This window comes from Rattus rattus, chromosome 17, assembly GCF_011064425.1.
Source record: "Rattus rattus isolate New Zealand chromosome 17, Rrattus_CSIRO_v1, whole genome shotgun sequence".
Taxonomy (NCBI): domain Eukaryota; kingdom Metazoa; phylum Chordata; class Mammalia; order Rodentia; family Muridae; genus Rattus; species Rattus rattus.
Window position 1 is genome coordinate 757790 of NC_046170.1, and position 18247 is coordinate 776036.

An 18247-nucleotide genomic window follows, 5' to 3' on the forward strand; every position below is an offset into this window, starting at 1 on the left:
TACCTGTTCTTGCCCCTGTGGGAGTTATGAGGAGGAAGGGCATGGTGAGGTGACAGTGCAGAAAAACCAAAGTAGAACATCAGTGCTTTGCTGCAGTAGGCCTAGCGAGAGAGATTCCCAATAAGTCCCATAAACCAGGACCCCATCAGACCATCTACCATGATATCTGAGCTTAGGAAGGATGTTTCCTCTGCTTCCTGACAGCTCAGCGGTGGCTTCTTGTCCTGTTGCCTGCTGAAGTACTGTGCATTCTGACTGTCCTGTCCAGCCTTGGGCCTTGACAGTTGTTAGGCCTTGTTCTGTATTTGAGCCTGTTGGACTCCCCTCGGTGTTTACGACAGACTCTTGCTGTCTCCAAGCATTTGTTCACAGAACCCCTCCCCCATTCTATTTGGCCAAATCCTCTCCCAGTCCTTACCTCTTTATAGGTGTCATTCATAGATGTCTCCTCAGAACCTGAGACTCACTGATGTAGGTAGAACAGATCAACCCTCGCCTCACACTCCTTCTTTGATTGTCTTTTCAGCTGTGGGCATGTGCACACGCAATATTTGAACTGGGAAAGACTGTGCTGAGGAAGTGTACCCTCATGCTGTGCCTCTGCCCCAAACTATGCACCCTCAGAACTCCACTGGTGTGTGTCTACCTTGTGGCAAGGACTGGGTTGCTGGGAGAGACGCTGGTACCCTCAGACAGGTCTTTTCTGTCACATTGGGCCTTGAGCACCACAGTGAATTTTAATCTTTCATCTCTACTCTCTTCTATTCCCTTGCTCTCCTGGTGCCCTCTCTGCCATGCCCCTAGCAGGGAAGACGTCTCCAAATCGTTGAAATCCTCCAGAGCAAGGGCTTGCTCAGGATCCCTCCGTTTGTCTGATCATAGTGATTATGTGACCTCCAGAAAACCAGGCTTAGAAAACTGAAAAGTAAAATCAGATATTGGAAGATGAACTTTTCTATCACATGCCCAGATCCCAGATAAAGACACTGGTAGACAGAGGGGCAGGCTCCCCACAAGCTGGAGGTGGAGAATCAATCCCACCTCCTGGCCCTGGCGCAGCCCCACCTTTATTGCACAGTTGCTGCGCTTGGCCTTTCAAGGCTCTGACCCCTGAAATCTCTGCCCAACAACAGTCCTAGGGGAGAAGCCTGGGGCTGTATGTGAGGCTCTGGGAGTGGGAACCCATCACATACTACCCATGCCTCTTGTCCTGTGTCCCATTGCAAGGATAAGTTCTGGAGTTCTACTGGAACTGAGACCTTAAATGCCTGGAGCTAGCAAAGGCCTTTGTCTGCCCCAAGGTCCAACCAGTATGCAAGGGAAGTTAGTGTCAGCATGGTTGGCGGGGACCATTGTGACAGAAAAGGAGTACAGGAGGCGACAGTGCTCCTCTGTACCTGTTATTTATGTAGCCTCCCATGGCTCCTTGGACGGACAGACATGTAGGACAGATGTTTGCCCTCTTTTTCTAGGTAAAGAAGCAGGTTGAAAACAGACCTAAGACAGGGACCTAGGCTTCCTAGATCCCAACTTGGGTGGAGGGGGTCTGCATATGCCTGTAAAAAGAAAAAAAAGAAAAAAAGAAAAAACCTGCACCTCCTCTAAAAATTACTACCACCCCCCAGTCCCCCTGTGGGAGGAAACACAGAAACCACCTTGGAGGCACTTCCGGAAACCTTTCTTGGACAAACAGTTACTAAGAGCTTGCTCCGGCTGGGCTCCAGGCTTCCTGGGCAGAGTGACATCCATGGCCTCCTGGAGAACTTCAAGGGCAAAAATTTTGGTTCTTACAAATTTGGGGTCACTGACCCTTTCAAGAAAACTGTAGAGAGTCTCTTTAGGAAAAAAAGTGGTACTGTTTTTTAAATTTTAATTTAAAAATGAATACTAGCATATGGGGACTGCCATGGTTTGACTGTTGGTGGCCCCTCCAAAATGCAGGCTGAAACTTAATCCCTAATGCAACAGTATTAAGAGCTGTGGGTTTTAGGAAATGACTAAGTCCTAAAGGCTCCATCCTCACAAAAGGGATTAAAGCTTTAATAAAAGACCTGCAGGGGCTGACATGACCCCTGTGTCACTTTTGGCCATGAAGGTCATCCTATCATGGTATTCCCACCCCACCCCCACCCCCAGAACTCCAGGCAGATAAATCTCTCTTCTCTGTAAGTCCCCCAGTCTCCAGTACTGTGTTATCCTATCACAAACATCTCCCAAGGCAGTCCGGAAAGAGGCCTCCCTACCATAACCTGCACTTAGATCTCATCTGCTCCAGATTAAGGCTCCCTGGACCAGATGGCATTTATGGTCTCCTTTGAGAAGAGTCACTTGTTGATTCTTCCATTGGCAGGCAGCTTGTCCTAGCAGAGGACCAGAGCACAGGTGTACTTGTCATGACCGTTGCTATCAGAGGAGCCGACAGAGAGCGTACACGCCAGCGTGCTGTGGTGTTTGAGTTTCCGTGCCATGGTAGAGTCAAGCACAAGGCAGAGGTACTCAGTGGACCCCAGGCCTCTGCTTCTGGGGGGCAGGGGTAGCAGGAGGGCAGGTGGGATGCTGGAGAAACTTGGAAGAAGAGCTGCGAGTCTAGCACAGAGGTTCTGCAGGGGTGCGGGTGGGGGGGGTAATGGAGTGCTTAAGAGAGCTCAACTTGAGATGAACGGAAGGTTCAGAAAGCCTTTATAAGGTCTTTCTAAATGATGCTGACAGCTAAGAGTGGCATGCCCCTGAGAGTCTATGATTATCTCGAAGGAAAGATCTTTATGGGAGCCTTATTAAGCACAGAGTATGTCAGTGGGAGGGAGGGAAGGAGGGAGGGAGGGAGCAGCAGTGTGCTCGAAGCTCCGGGGGGCAAGTGAGGCAGCTCCTCGGCTTGCAGAGTGCTTTGCAGGCCTCTCGTTCCTGCAAACGACCCAGGTCGATGGTGGAAAATCTCCCTGCCCTAATCGTGGAATGCTAAGGTCAGAACCAAAGGAAGTAACCTGCTCCACCTGAAAGGACCCTTAACATAAATACTTCGATAGTCCTGCGTTATGTCTCCCTGCAGCCAAGGCAATATCACAACCCAGATTAGACTGGTTCCCCTCTCCCCAAACCCTAAGTCCCGTGCCCCTCCCTCAGGTCCCAGCTGGTGGCTTCCTCAACCAAGAATATACATGTCACCACACCTATCACCACGAGGTATCCCCCTCCTGTGTGCCTACCAAGTACAGGCTATCCCAGCAGCCCCGCTGAAGGCTGGAGACTCACTTTGTGGCATAAATTTCCATCCTACATGTGTGAAAATAAAGACGCACAGACCAAAGAAAGCCCAAGAGAGGTGCTTCAGAGAACATTGAGTCCAGCTCCATTGCGTGGTTCTGGGAAAGCCATGTGACACCACTGTGCCTCTAGATTATGAGACTTGGTGATGAGGGCGACAGTAATGTGTTTGGAGTGCTGCCTGCAGCACGCGTGCTGAATTGGTGACATCTTGTGCCTTGTCTATGCAGAGCGTCCTAGCATGACCAAGAACCTATGTTTATCTAAAGGTCCTGAATATAGCAAGACTGATATCATCCAGCTCCAATCTTTTCAGTGTACAGTTTCCTATACAGTTGTTCCAGGATACCATGGGTGTTGTGATTTAATGCCACACATGTGTTTTTCTCACAGTTCTCAGAGTCAGATTCAGAACTCTTCAGGCTAGAGTCAAGGTATCCCGCCCGCTCTGTTCCTTTCTGGCCTGGAGAGAGATCCCTTTTACTGCTGTTTGAGATTGTTGGCAAAATTCAATCTTTTACCTCTGAGTTCAGACTCCCCTCTTCTGACGGCTACCACCTCCCACCCCTCCACTGCCCCCCCCCACTCCCCACCCCTGCTTCCAGCCACAAAGTTCTTTTTAAGTGCTTTTGAGGACTCATGTGATTAGACAGGCTGACCTGGATGATCCAGACTAATCTCCACCTCTTGTAACCTTAATAACATCAAATCCCTGTTACCATGTGAGGCCTGAGATTAGGGTGCAGACGCTGCTGGCTGGGAGGCCATTAGTCCACTCCTCACAGTGACCTGGAGAAATTTGCTTGACTTCTTGGTTTTGTTAACTGAGACCATGGTCGTCAGTCAGGTTGGGGACTGAGCATGGAGTGGAACTGGGGGTACATTGGTAGCTTGGCGTTGCCTGTGGGGTTTCAACCGAGGAAACATGCTTAGAGGTGTTAATGACCTGCCTGAGAAGCAAGGTCAGAACTTCTTGAGAAGAAAAGAGTGAGTTCTATTCATCTCTGTGGCCCTGTCTCTGTACCAAGTGGGCACTGGTCCAGGCACAAGGCTGGTGGCATGTATGTGGAATGAATGACCAAGAACTCTGAAGAGTAAGTGACTTGTGTAAGGGCACAGAGAGAGATGTGCAGCGTGCCCGACTGGAGGAAGGGCCTACAAGCCTCGAGCATTTCATTTCCCCTGAAAACCTGAGGCACAGCGGGGAGGCACACCTACATGGCAGTGCCTGGCAGAGCGCCAGGACGCGTGTATGTCGTCTCTGCGCCATGCTAACCACTTCAGAAAGGTCTCTGTGCCCCGTGGCACAGGCCACACCAGGGATTACTCCAGAGGCAGAGAGGTGTTACCTCTGTATTATCCCCTGGCACAGCGGCAGAAACTGGAGCTAACCCGGAGTGGGGAGAGGGAGAGGGAGGAAAGAGGGAGAAGGAGAGAGAGAGCCAATCCCACTTTTCCCTTCTAAAGGCTCCTCCTCTGACTGGCTTTTCCTCAGGCTCCTCAGGCTCCCAAGGCAGCTTCCCAACAGGATGTCAGCCAAATACCTGTTTCCTACTAGGTGCCTGCACTCTTTCCCTCTGCTCTGACAGAAGGCCGCTCAGCAGTCAAGAGTCTGATAGTTCAGCCTGCCTGCTTATATGTATTTATATGATTTAGAGCCATTTTTCACCTCGAGCCTCAGTTTCCCCTTCTGTAACTTGGTGACTCAAATGATGACCCAGCATCTCCGTCCCTCTGAGAGAAATAATCGGAGAGCTTTACTTCAGCCTTGAGGACAGAGTTGTCCTGTTATACCAGGGGTTCCCTGGTTCTGCTGAGGCCAGATACCCTGACAACTTGTGAGATATATCTGGACGGCTGGTAGTGCCCTCCCTGGGATCCAGCTAAGGTGGGGCCGACTGGTGCCCAAGACCTCTGGCCCTTAATGTCAGTCCACTCCTGGCACGAGGCCTGTGGAAGGCTGCCCTGTCACTACTGCAGAGCAGGATATGGTATTTAGTCTATGGCCCTGGAATCATATCTGTCTGGCGAAGGTAACATCTCACCCATGTGAATCGGCCCTAGAACAGGACCTGGGGTGTGCCCCTACTATGCACAGCATCGGCCCTAGAACAGGACCTGGGGTATATCCCTACTATGCACAGCATCGGCCCTAGAACAGGACCTGGGGTGTGCCCCTACTATGCATAGCATCGGCCCTAAAACAGGACCTGGGGTGTCCCTACTATGCACAGCATCGGCCCTAGAACAGGACCTGGGGTGTATCCCTACTATGCACAGCATCCGCCCTAGAACAGGACCTGGGGTGCCCCTACTATGCACAGCATCCGCCCTAGAACAGGACCTGGGGTGTCCCTACTATGCACAGCATCGGCCCTATAACAGGACCTGGGGTGTGCCCCTACTATGCACAGCCCTCTTGCAGCATTGCTGTTGGCTCCTCAATAGTTTACAGATGAAGAAGAGCAGCCTGGGAAGCGATGACTCTCACTGCTTGGAGAATGCTACAGAAATTACCTGGGTTCTGAGTATGATCTGGCTTTGGCTGAGGTGGGTGTCCACCTGGGCTCACTCCATCCCGTCTGCCTTAATGAGAGGATGGTGGGCATCATCATAGCAGGTGCTTCTAAGGGACACCCTGGGATGGGAGAGTTCACTCCATTGGCAGGATGGAGAGTTCTTAATGTTTGCCATATGTACTGTCTGGACACTGGGTGTTCAGCTCCCCTAGGAAGCGGTGTGAAAGAGAGGCTGCAGCAGGCGGGAGGCTGAGGAGGAAGTCATTCTAGGCTAATCGCTGGGCAAGAGACTGTGGTAACTGGGAGCTTCCAATGGCAGTAGATGGTGAGAAGTTTCTGGAGCCCGTAGTTAGAGTCAATAGGACCTACTTATGAGAGGACCATCTTCTGCTGATAAATGAGAAGTGTTGACAGAGAAACCCTTGTTTGTGGAGTTCACTGTATCCCTCCGAGGCTCCATCCAATCTCCTAAAGGACTAAGAACAGCACGCACTCTGCTCTTAACAAGCCAGTTGGAGCCAGCCCGAGCCAGCCCAGCCTAGCACTGGATCAGGCTGTGGAAGATGAGGAAGCAAAGCTCAAAGAAGAGAAGTACCAGGTCTTTGGCCTTGGCACTGGGATCGGTGACAAGCCATTGACGGAGGTGCAAACAGCTAGACATGGCGAGGAGGAAGGGGAAGCGATAGGAAAATGATCGTGTGTAGACACACTCGTCTTTTGAGGCCCAAGTACCTGCTTAATACATTCTTAGGCACCTGCATGCTTTGTCAATAATGGAATTTCTTCCAGGAACTGAGAGCTTGGTGGTTGCTGCTATTATAGAAAAATAAACTGAGGAAGAAAAGACTGAGAAATCCAGCCATGTTTGTACAACCACAAATGGCAGAGTTGAGCTTCACCTAGGTCTTGACTGCTTCCAACACTGACCCTTGGAATCCACTTCCGCTTTGGCTCTATGCCTTATTTTAGGGATCTTAGGGGAAAGTGAGGCTTTAAGAAGTTTAGAGACCATTTTGAGCCTGGAGAAGAAATGACAGAATAGTTCTACGGCCTCACGCCACACTCAGATGCACGGTGCGGTTTTGCTGTGGGGTGAGAAGGAAATAGGAGAAAAGATGTTTTCATTTGTTTCATTAGCCTATTTGGCATTTTAAAAAAGAAGACAATAAAGAAGGAAAAGTAAGTGTAATTCCTTCAATAATGCCCCCACACACACACCACGGGTTCCTCAGTTCGCTGCTGTTCTCCACCTGCCCTCTGGAATCAGCCCAGGAGGTGTCACAGCATCCCTTGCTCTAGTGGAGCCAGGGTTTAGTGACCTCTGAGGGCTGCCTCTTGCCTTGTTCCCTGCAGTACCTCAGCACCACCTCCTCTGGCCTGAGCCTGGCCGTGGGCCTCGTTGTGAGTTGCTTAGCTGCTGTCTTCCAGACCAAAGCCAGTTACCAACGGCATCCTCAGCTTCAGTGGAAACAACTGACCCAGCGATGCTAAGGCCATCTCACCGCTTTCCCTGGCTGAATCCTTACTATTTTGCTCACAAGTGGGGGTATTGTTTTTCTGTTGGCAGCTCTTTGACCATCTGGTAAAAGTAATGAACTTAATGGCCCACTTCAGCATCATCAGGTGTGGCTGGTGCTGAGCAAATGCTGCTGTCAGGTAGTCTGAAAGGAGCCCACGGCCTGCAGCCTGGCTCTCTGGAGACCAGAAGCCTGTATTCTCTCCTGGGGCAGTGCCCAGCTCCGTTACCCCAAGTGGCATAGCAGGACTTACAGGTCTCTCCCCAGCCTGGCATGACCAGGAGACCAAGTGCATGCCACTTTCCAGTGGCAGGGAGGAAGACCAGCTGGCCTCATCTAGACAGAGTTTGGGTGCCAGGTGCAGCCATAGAGGAGGATGTCCCCAGGTGGGATAAAGGCCACATGCTGGTTGGACTAGGACAGTTTGTAGAGATGAACCTACAGAGCAGCAGGCCTTGCCAGGCATCGCCACCTAGGGGCCTCTTAGGTGAAAGATGTTTGCACCTTTGCCTGTCTGTGTCCTTTAGGTTATACACATTAAAATGCATAAGACAAATAGAAAACAGAGAAGTTAACCAAAAATTACTATAATTAAAAGTGCACTGATTTTCCTGACTGCCTGTCCTGCTCCACCCTCACTCTGCTAAATTAGCCTGCTAGGATTGAGCAGCCATGCAGCAGGGAGCTTAGAGCACAGCGAGGCCAGGAAATGCAGCTGGTTTGCATTTTTCTTCAGGCAGTCTCCTTGCCATGCGTGTGCGCACGCGTGCGTGCACATGCACACGCACACACACGCACACACGCACACACACGCACACACACACGCACGCACACACATGTACGTCTTGTCGTGTACTAGCTGTCTTATCCCTGTCTACTCATAAGGGATTGTCTACTTCACAATCCCTGGCACACAGTGGGAATTTCCTAAGTACTCGGTGATTGGATTAACTTTCTCTTTCCTAATGCTGCTTAGTAAACTTTTATAATGGAGGATTCAGAAGGTGGAGGCAGGATCCTTAGAGGAATATCTGCTTTGATGGAAGACCTCACTGTTTTCTTTACCCATGGTTTGGGGCAGGCAGATAGAGTAATTGACTATCTGCCACTGTTCTAGGGTAAAGGGAGGTGGGGAACTTTACCTTCAGGTAAAGTGATGAAATCAGGTCTATTATCTGCATTTTGCAGAGTCAAAGCAAAACAAAACAACAACAACCACCCCATATGGGCCAGAAACTCAATTTTATCTAATTGCAGTGTGCTAAAGCCATGGCTGACAGGCAGCAAGTCCACTGGGAAAACCTGTGGAGCTGGAGAAAGCCAGTTCTTTGTCTCCTAGAGTTGTCTCAGTCTGCCTCCAAGAAGCCCTCCTGCAAGGGGAAGGCAGTTGAGCCCGGACCTCTGAACTCATCACTAGGAGTGACCCACATCTGCCTGAGTTCCTTGAGTGTCTGTTTACCTTTTCCTTTTAAAATTCATGTGACTTCATACATTTTCCTTATATGGTAAAACGAATCCCTCCTGTTTTAACATAGACATGACGCTCCTGCTTGTCCAACAACTTGGCATAAATAACTTGAAAAACAAACAACGAAGGAAAACAGAAAGGTTTATCAGGGCTGCTGTCTGGTGTTTACCTCTTGGAAAACATGTCCTGCTATGAGCTCTGCAAAGACCACTGCAGGCTGGTGGGAGGGCTGTTTCTTCCACTGCCCACAGTGGGATCTCATGCCACTTGTCCCCTGTGCAAACACAGCTTGTCTGAAGGAAGCAGGACATTCACTTCTGAGCCTGACCATCTGTTATTTCAGACCTGGGTGATGGCAGCACCCTGATGAATGGAGCCTTTAGCAAACAGTACCTGGCCTGACCCAGTGATAAAGGGTTACCTTCTCAAGCAGGTTTTACAGCTTGGCCCTGTGTCTTCAATCTGAGAGTTGGTAAGGAGAAGCACAGAAAGTAGGAGACATCCTGATCCTGTTGAAATAAGCCTCATGGTTTGTTTCATATTGCCAAAGTTCTGGTGTATATGCAAAGCAGACCAGTGAGGCTCGATCTACAAGACCATGGTTCTGATAGCTAAGGGCTCTAGGTTTATGCTTCAGGGCAGGGTTTGCAAGACTTTGACAGACTCTTAGATAGAAATGTTTCTTCACAGCTTATGCCCCCCACCCCTTATGTTCTACAGTCATGCCGTGGTATCTACCTAGGCCTCTTTCAGAAAACTGAGCCCAGAGACAGATAGGGAAGCCCCCACCACACCATAACCTGACCATGAAGTAACAGACTGTCAACAAGTTCCTCAATTTCCTTATCTGGTTAATCCTCAACCCATGTCTATATCATGAAGCTAGGATTCAGAGACACAGGAAAAGGCAAGGAGACTGAGGTGCACAATTCAGAAAATAGAGCATGCCGATTACCAGGGCAGTTATGAAAGGGCTTTCTAGTCAGGTCCAGATCTAGCTGACCCTCCAGTGAGGCCTGGCAGGGTCTATTCACGGTGTACCTCCAAGGCCTCTGAAACCTTAGACAGTAAGTGGGCCCCAGGTCTTTCATACAAAAGGGATAGACTTCCTTTGTTTAGATCTCTGACCAAATGCTACTATGTGACATCTTGTCTAAAACGTCAGCTTATCACTATTGTTCCTGTGTTTGCAGACTTCTCCAGGTTTCCTCACTTCTTACATATTCATTTATGCCCTTTCTGACTTCTGAGTGCCGGGTTGAGTTCCCTGCTGTGTCTCTGTACGTAGGAGAGTATCTGACATGTCCCTATAAGTAGACTGGATAGATAGGGCATCTGGGACAAACTAAGAGAGACTTGGAGCATAGGGGAGAGAGTTGGAGGATGAGGCCAAGAAGAGCGGGCACCTTCTCTGTGCCCTGTAAAGACACAAGAACAGATGCTTTTGAGGCTCATCTTTGAGTCTTTGAAAAGTCACCAAACAGACTTCTCACATCAATGGGGGCTTCTGCTCCTTTTAGGCTCTGGTTTTTCCTGTCCTGTGCAATGGGGATCAGGGAAGGTGGTGCAAGGAAGGTCCAGGCAAAGATATATCTTAGAGATGCACACTTAGAGTGTAACTACCTACTAAGCCTTCTCCTAGCTAGTTGGCAGATCATAGCATAGAGGACAATATGGAGGCTAAAGAGCCACGCTCCCCCACAATTGTCTGTTTCCTTCTTCCCTATTGGGTAAGTAGGAACCAATGCTCACACAGGGCAAGAACCTACCCAAGGACTTACAACAACAAGGAATTAGCAAGGAGCTTTCTTTTTCTTTCTTTTTTTTCTTTTTCTTTCTCTTTTTGCTAACCTTTTTGTCTTTTTTCACTCTAATTAACTCTCCTACCAAGGAAAAGAGGGTTGGGGGGAGCTGAAGGAGTAGGGGGAACTGACTGATCTTCCCCAAGGCTTGGTGAGGGCCTCCTGGTGTCTGCACTAGAGTGATCACTCTGCAGTAACATCTCAAGACATCTGTGCATCTTTATTGCATGCCCCGTGGGCAAGGTGGGCTTTCCCAGGTTTGTATTCCTTCAGATTCTGATTCTGTTAGCTTTAAACACATGATACACCTCTTCTAAAGAGTTCTAAGGCCGAGTAGAAAATGTTCTTATGTGTATGAAACACCATGCACTCTAGTGTGTTGCAGGCTCTGAGGAATTCTGCAGTCAAGAAAAATCCCTGCAGCTCTTTTTGTGTAGTTACCAATTCCCTCCACTGGTTTGATCTCAGTTCTCTTTTTGCATGAGATGCTATTGACCAATGGTCTTTCTCTATACACAGGCGAGCGGGACTGTGTACACAGGACATCCTGATGTTTACCTTTCAGTGTATACGGACCTGCTGTTTCTTTATCGCAACAGTAAACTACCTTGGTGGAAAAATGATATCCAGGCCCTCTCAAAAGTGATGGAGGCCACATCCCTCTAAACAGAGTTTTGCTTCTTGCACTGAAAGGAGGAAGGAAAGATGGCTCTGTAAAGACAACCCTTTCCTTACAGACTCTGATTCTGGTTTTGTTCCTCTGTAAACCTCTTTCCCCTCTGGGAGTACAAGAGAATACAGCTGCCACTACACAAATGGCGTTCACATGCCAGAAAGAACTCACCATTAGGAAATGGCTTCAGCGATGCCGATGGCTGGAGAGACTGTGTCGTACCATTGAGTAGGTTTGCATACCCATCAGAGAGCATGGCTTACTCTAGACAATGCCCATTCTTGTACATGTAAAGTGGTTGTGCATCAGTGTACATGGCGTCAGCCTTGGCCTCATGGGGTTTGGCCAGGGTCACACTTAGCTTTTAGAAGGTTGTTTGTTACAGAGCAGGTCCTGATGGACACTTGCCTGCCAGTATAGCTGTGCTACTCTTCCTCAGTATGTGGATAACACCTTGATTTGCTTCCTGAAGAAGGGCCTCTATGTAGCCTAGCCTCAAACTTGCTAGGTAGCTGAGGCTGGCCTTGAACTCTTGAACTTCCTGCCTCTGTCTCCCAAGCTGTACACAAACATGTCCAGCAGCACCTTGGTTCTGATCACTCTTATGCCCGAGCATTTTTTGATATATAGTAATAGATGCTTAATAAAGACTGACAAATGAGTGGGTGAGGAAAACGGAGGGTCTTCTCTCTCTGGAGAGCAAAGTGCATGTCTGAGTCAGGTTCCCACAGAACTGGCACCCAAGGAGCTGCTCGAGACAGAGCAAGCCTTTGCTCCCTCCCCCCTCCCTGTGCGTGTTAATGAGAAGCCAGCACCCAGCTGCTGTGGTTCACCAAGTGGAGCTCAGAAGCAGAGCGTGAGGTGATTTCCTGGAAGGTGACAGTGTCGTCTGAAGGCCTCGGGCATCGAGGTTCCAAGCCGTGTGGATTTCTATTCCTGGCTACTACACGTAGATCTGGGTCCGCTCTAGCCACAGAGTTGCCAGCAGAGGGAATATCACGGATAGGTGCTGCCTGTGGGGCCGCTTCTGAAGAGAGAAATACCCAGAGCTGGCAAAGGGAAGGTAGAGCCCCTTGACCACCATGACATTCCTGGCCCCTGAAGGCCCTACATCCGCCTTTCTGTGGATTGGTACCGTGGAGCAGCCTGTGAACTTTCGGCCTTTCCAATGTTGATTTTGCCCTCTCTTGAGGAAACATAACCAAGGCCCTGGACCAAAGTAAGCAGCCCAAACACCAGTCTGGGGACATTTTCGCTGAGAAGTATGATGATGGTCTGCCCCGGGCCTCTCTCTGCCGTCAGTGACCTAACCTCTGCTGAGGCAAGAGGCTGACTCTGCTCTACTCCATGGTGGTATGTTCATCCCAAACACTTGTTTATGCCCCAGAAAGAGCCCGAGTCAGTGATCGTTAAAGACTGCTAGTAAACTTAGCAGCCCTGGTCTGGTCTTGGTAGAACTAAGAGGTGAATCCACTCTGAGAGGAACCTCACTCTCTCAGTGCCACTGGTTGGAAAAGACTAACAAGGGCGGTGAGAGGCAAAGACCTGAGCTACCAGGCAAGATCATAGCCTGGACCCTCCTGCCCAGAGTGTCAGGAGGCTGGGAAGGTACATGGCTGAGGGGCAAGCCAGGTCAGCCCTGAAAGAGTTAGAGCTGTGACTGGGCCAGGCGCACCTTCATTGGACTGTGCTGTAAGAGTCTGGTCTGCAGGATGGGGATTACTCTGTGATCTAGGGATCAGCCTGGGAACTCTCTCGGACTTGACCTGACTTCTTATTCATTCTGAAGCATTCATTTACCCAAACACCAAATGTTCACCTCTTTCCAAATGTTCACCTCTTTATCTAGATGGCTTCTGCAGGGCATCGGAGTTCTTGAGGGAGTTCAGAATAGGACCAATCCTCCCCTCCTCTGACTTTCTGTTCCAGGAACAACACTTGGAATGCACAGGGCCATTTCTACCATAACATGTCTCCAAGAGAATACAGTCTAGCTTAGGGATTGAGGAAAACAGTCTGCCTGTCTCCCTAGTTGTCTCTCTGGGTCCAAGAGCCCGTTTCGTGGGGGTGAACACTGTGGTTATCTTGAGTGGCACTGCCCAGGTCAGATCAGCCACTAGCTAGCTGTGAAAGCACCATTTATGTCTCTCACCCCACACTTCACCTCAATGTTTCAATATGGTGCTGGGTACATGGCTTTTATAGAAGACACCCGCTCTTGACCAGGCACAGGGCACAACTGGGAGGGCGGAAGATGCATACAGCTGATATGCCCTTGAGGGCTGGTGCTCAACACACGTTATTTATTCTAGTGTTTGTCTCCCGTAGGAAGATTTATGACTTCTCTCTTGTTGTAGGTGGCTTAGCCAAGCCAGACCACTGAGCAACTTGACATGGATTTAGATTTTTAGAGAAGAAAGGAGCAGACAAATAATATAATCCAGTATTTTATAGACACGGAAGCTGATGGCCACAGACACTCCAGGACAGAGGTGGAACTATAGGAACTGATGGCCAGGTAGACGTGAGTTAGGCGCCTGGAAACTGGTAATGTGCTTTCCTTTCTTCTACGGTGCTGGGCACACATTGATTCCCAAGTGAAAACCTTCCATCACCCATGGGCTCTGATGAGAGTGTAAGGTGTGTCCTGCAGTCTTTAGCCCCCCTCAAGCATCTATTTCTCTTGCTGTGCAGGGTACAACCTCTCCCATCACCACAAGAATCACCCAGCTCCGACCTGAACCCAGGAGGGTCACCCAGCCTCGAAGCCCTTAGTCAGCTCTGTAAAGACAGGAAAATCCAATGAAAGAAGCTGGTAAAACATGAGCCCTTAGCAGGCTGTGAAGCCCCACACACCTTTAATCCCAGCACTTGGGAGGCAGAGGCAGGCAGAACCATGTGAGTTTGTGGTCAGCCTGGGCTGCAAAATGAATTCAAGACCAGTCAAGGCTACATAATGAGAGAGCCTGTCTAAGGAAAAGGAGAGCATTTATGTGCACGACTGGGGTCTTTATTGCTTGAAATCATTCTGGGGAATCAGTGTTTCTTTGTTTTCAGGAGATGAGCCACACAAGTCAGCCTACTTTGACGTCAGTCCTGACAACCTGTCAGCCCAGGCCTCCCTGACAATCATCCCTAGTTTCAGGTCTCACCTAAATAAGAAACAACATTCTCCTGCCACTGCTTCTGAGAACTTTCCTGAAGCTGGTAAAATGTTTGGTCTTTGCTAGAAAATCCACTTCATTCTACTTCAGAAGAAGTAATGAGTGGTAAGATTCTGGCTATATGGATGTTTGCCCGGAAACCAGGAAAGGGAATAACACTCGAAATGTATATAAGAAATACTCAAGTTAATAAAAAAAAAATAATAATAATGAACCAATAGTTGCAAAAAAAAAAAAAAGATTCTGGCTATATTTTGGGCTGCAGAGTGGAACCTCAGATGTAACTTTCAAAGTAGGGTTTTCAAAGTAGGATGAAATTGAACTATGTATTCTTTATTCCCCGTGCATAAAGCACACTCATAGATACATAGAAATATTTAGACTGAGCCTATAATGAACCACCGAAAAAATATTGGAAGAAGAGAAGGTAGCGAGGCCCTGCCTAACACTTTAGACATTTCCCAAAGTGACTTCTTGATAGGTCTGAATGACCTCAGCCAGCCCAGCCACATATTGGCCAGACTTAGCGAGGTACAGTGCCTCCGTGGTCACCCAGCAGAAGACTCCTCCCAGTCTAGTCCTGTTTCATTCTCCCATCATTCTTCTCTTCTGCAGGGACCTTTCTAACTTCATCCATGCCTTACTAGGGAAATTGGTCTCATGGCTCTGTAGTGGCACCGGCAACTTTGTTTCCAAATCCTGTGGTCCACTGTAATCACCAAGTGCCTTAGGGCTTTGAATGACTTTTGATGATATCAGGAAGTCAGACTCACCAACAGAGAATGAAATGTAACCACCATTAAATAGCTTCAGTTCCTGAATACATGTCAGTTTCTGAGAATACATCTCAGAAACTCGCTGCACGGTGGTGTTGAACACATAGTGTTGTGCATTTGAACACCTGCATTTAATTTCACTTCTTACTGCTAGAGATCTGGGATAATTTATTTATTGGCTCCTTAGTTACTATAACAAGGAAGTAATAGTAGGACCTAACTAATAAAGTTCTCAGAAGTGAGTGGCTTCTATGTACAAAGTGGTTAGTATATAATATGTATTCAGAGCCATTCGCTGTCACCATAATTTTATTTCAGGCCAGTCCTTCCCATAGATATTCCCACCAGTACAAGTGAATAGCGTACAAAGAATACAAGTCAAAGAACTGGAGAGTTGTGACATGAATTGGTTCCTACAGGCATTCAAAAATGTTTGTTAAACACCTAGTAGGAGAACAAGTACATAGTAGGGTTCACAGCTGCACACTGGGATGAAAAAGACATGTACCTTAATGAGTTCTTCCTGCTTGCAGGGCAAATGGGCCCTTCATGTACAACAACCAGAACAATACCTGGGTGCCCCACCCCAGAGGAGGAACCATGCCTTCTGGGCCCCCCACTCCCCAACCCACCCCCTCCCCAACCCCTCCCCCAACCAAAGCACAACTATCTCCCTGGAAATCAGTCTGTTTAAATTTAACTCGAGAGGGAGAAACAGCCGTTCCATTTCCAAACTGGAATTCTCCCCCATGTGTTTTTGGGAAACACAGATGCCTTGGCATTCTCCCTCTGACAATAGCAGAGATTGTTCACAATCATGAATGGTCTTGGTTGACTTCAGCTCCAACAAAACCCATGAATCATTCCATAACTTCTGAAATTGAAAAGAAATAACAACACTCCAGCTCTGGAGGGGGTGGGGGAGAGCACAGTGTGAAGCAAAGTCATCCCAAGTAAAATGCTCGCCTTTGCTGCTGCTGCTGCTGCTGCTGCTGCTGCTGCTGCTGCTGCTGCTGCTGCTGCTATTGCTATTGTTGCTGCTGTTGGGAAGCTTCACATTTTCAACCCAGCTGGCAATGAAAACACAAACAACAACAAAACAGAGTGAAAATACAAAAATAAGATAGTGTTTCTGCACCTTGAGCACCACCTGTACATTCTCCTCTGTGGAGTTTGTGACTGACCACAGTACAACCTTCCCTCCCCATCTCTCTCAGAGCTTGGGGCCAGAAATATTATTTCACTTGTGGCCCTACATTTTATGGAAATAAGAACAAAAGTAGGTACATAGAGTGAGGAATGGAGCAGACATGGGTCGCTGTCACAGATCTTGTCACAGAGACTCACATGCACACCCATTTCTAAGACCACTTTTCCAGCAGACGGTTGTGTCCTCCTGGTACCAGGTAACAAAATGAAGTTTTCAGACGATGTGACTCAGAGTCGGCAGTCTGTGAGGCACCAACAGGACTGAAGTATGGGTCTGGAGCTCCTTTCTTTCCTCTTGGTCCAGAAGAGTGTATCCTTCCCTGAAGGCCACAGTGAGGCGCATGCCAGTGGCCCAGATGGCTACTAGCCCTGCAAACTGAGACCAGAGTGAGGCCTGATGGGCAGTCATGACAAGGACTACAGTCTTGGAGGCTTTCATTCCTATCTCTGGAGTCCTCTTCTTTCATGTTAGTCACATCAGCATAGCTACAGAGGATAGCCAAAAGGATCTTCCTGTGGAAGACAGGCCCAGTGATCTCCAAGTTTCTATGTCCAATCTGTTTCTGAAGGACACGGGACAACCTGCAGCCGAAGACAGCATAGCAGGGCCTCCTAACATCCAGTTTTGCTTATATAATTAATATTTGTTTAGCTTAGATAACAGCTACTCAGACCTTACAATGAAAAGGAATAAATATAACCTGTATTTAAATATAACCCACTGTTATGGTAACATGCCTAAGGTAACCGGAAGAGGAAAGGTTTTATTTAGGTTTTGGAGATTGTGGTCTCCTGGCACCATGCAGGCTTTGGGGCCCATTCTACAGTGATGCATCACGGCTGGAGCACGGGGTAGGAAAAGCCTCCTTACTTTGTGGACAGGAACAAAAGGGAAAAAGAAAGGGTCTGGAGCCCCAGTGTCCCCTTAGGAGCATGCCTCAGTGGCCAGCCCTCTCATTCAGATCCCCTTTCAAAGGCTACATCACCTCCCAGGAGTGCCGTAAGCTGAGGTATTCCAGTAATGTGGCCTCTATACTCAAAGAAAACCATAACTAGCTCATGAAATATTTATTTCCAGACTCCTTTTATTGTATATGGACCTGTTTTTAAACAAAAGATATTATCATACCAAATACATAATTTCGTTGCTTGTTTTTATACTCAGTATGCTCTCTGAACATCTCCCACACCAACGTACATAATTGCGTGCCACTTTGTAGGCTCTTTGGTCGTGTATGGAGGTTTTTGGGAGGCCTTGTCTGTGTTTCTTTCTCTGCCCTGAGAGACAGAGTCAGTAGAAAACACTGCTTCGCAGGTTCACATTCAGACACTGCAAAGTTCTGACCTCAGAGAGTCAGCCTTGGAGCCTTCCTACTTCAAGCTCCAATTGGACTCTACCAAGTCCATCAACCCAGAGACATTGCCAAAGTAGATGTCAACTCCGTAAACTGCACATTGACGCTAGAAACCATGCGGAATTGTCCTGATGCCGTTTAAGCACTGAGCAGGTAGTCTCAATAGAGAAGAAAAGGAGCATATTCTCACAGAGCTCCTTTGAATGACTAGACATTTTAATAAAAAGCCACCATAGCTGGGTGTGACAGCACACAAGAACTCAAGAGGACTGCAGCAAGAATATCATGAGTTTAAGGCCACAGAACAAGGTCCCATCTCAAAACAAGTGGAACTGAAAGGAAGTGTCCAAGTCAGTGTTTCCCTCACCACCCTTGGAATCCGGCAGTGGCTAAAATCCCTGCAAGGAAAGAGATGGTCTGAAAGTGTCCCGACCATTAGACAGGAGAGACCTGTCCAGGCACTGATACATGGAAATGTCTGTTCCCTTTAGAGCCCGTCCCCT

At 48.4% G+C, this 18247-nt stretch overlaps 1 protein-coding gene and 1 long non-coding RNA gene across 5 annotated transcripts in view; both read left to right on the plus strand.

Annotated features, from left to right (window-relative positions):
• The window catches only part of Gnao1 (G protein subunit alpha o1), a 175094-nt gene that overhangs the window by 26791 nt on the left and 130056 nt on the right, over positions 1-18247 (plus strand). The gene's annotated exons all lie outside the window — the stretch shown is intronic.
• Positions 2832-16932, plus strand: LOC116886572. Its single transcript, XR_004386117.1, has 3 exons — positions 2832-4169; positions 6070-6072; positions 16922-16932. It is a non-coding gene; the product is annotated as an uncharacterized LOC116886572 (long non-coding RNA).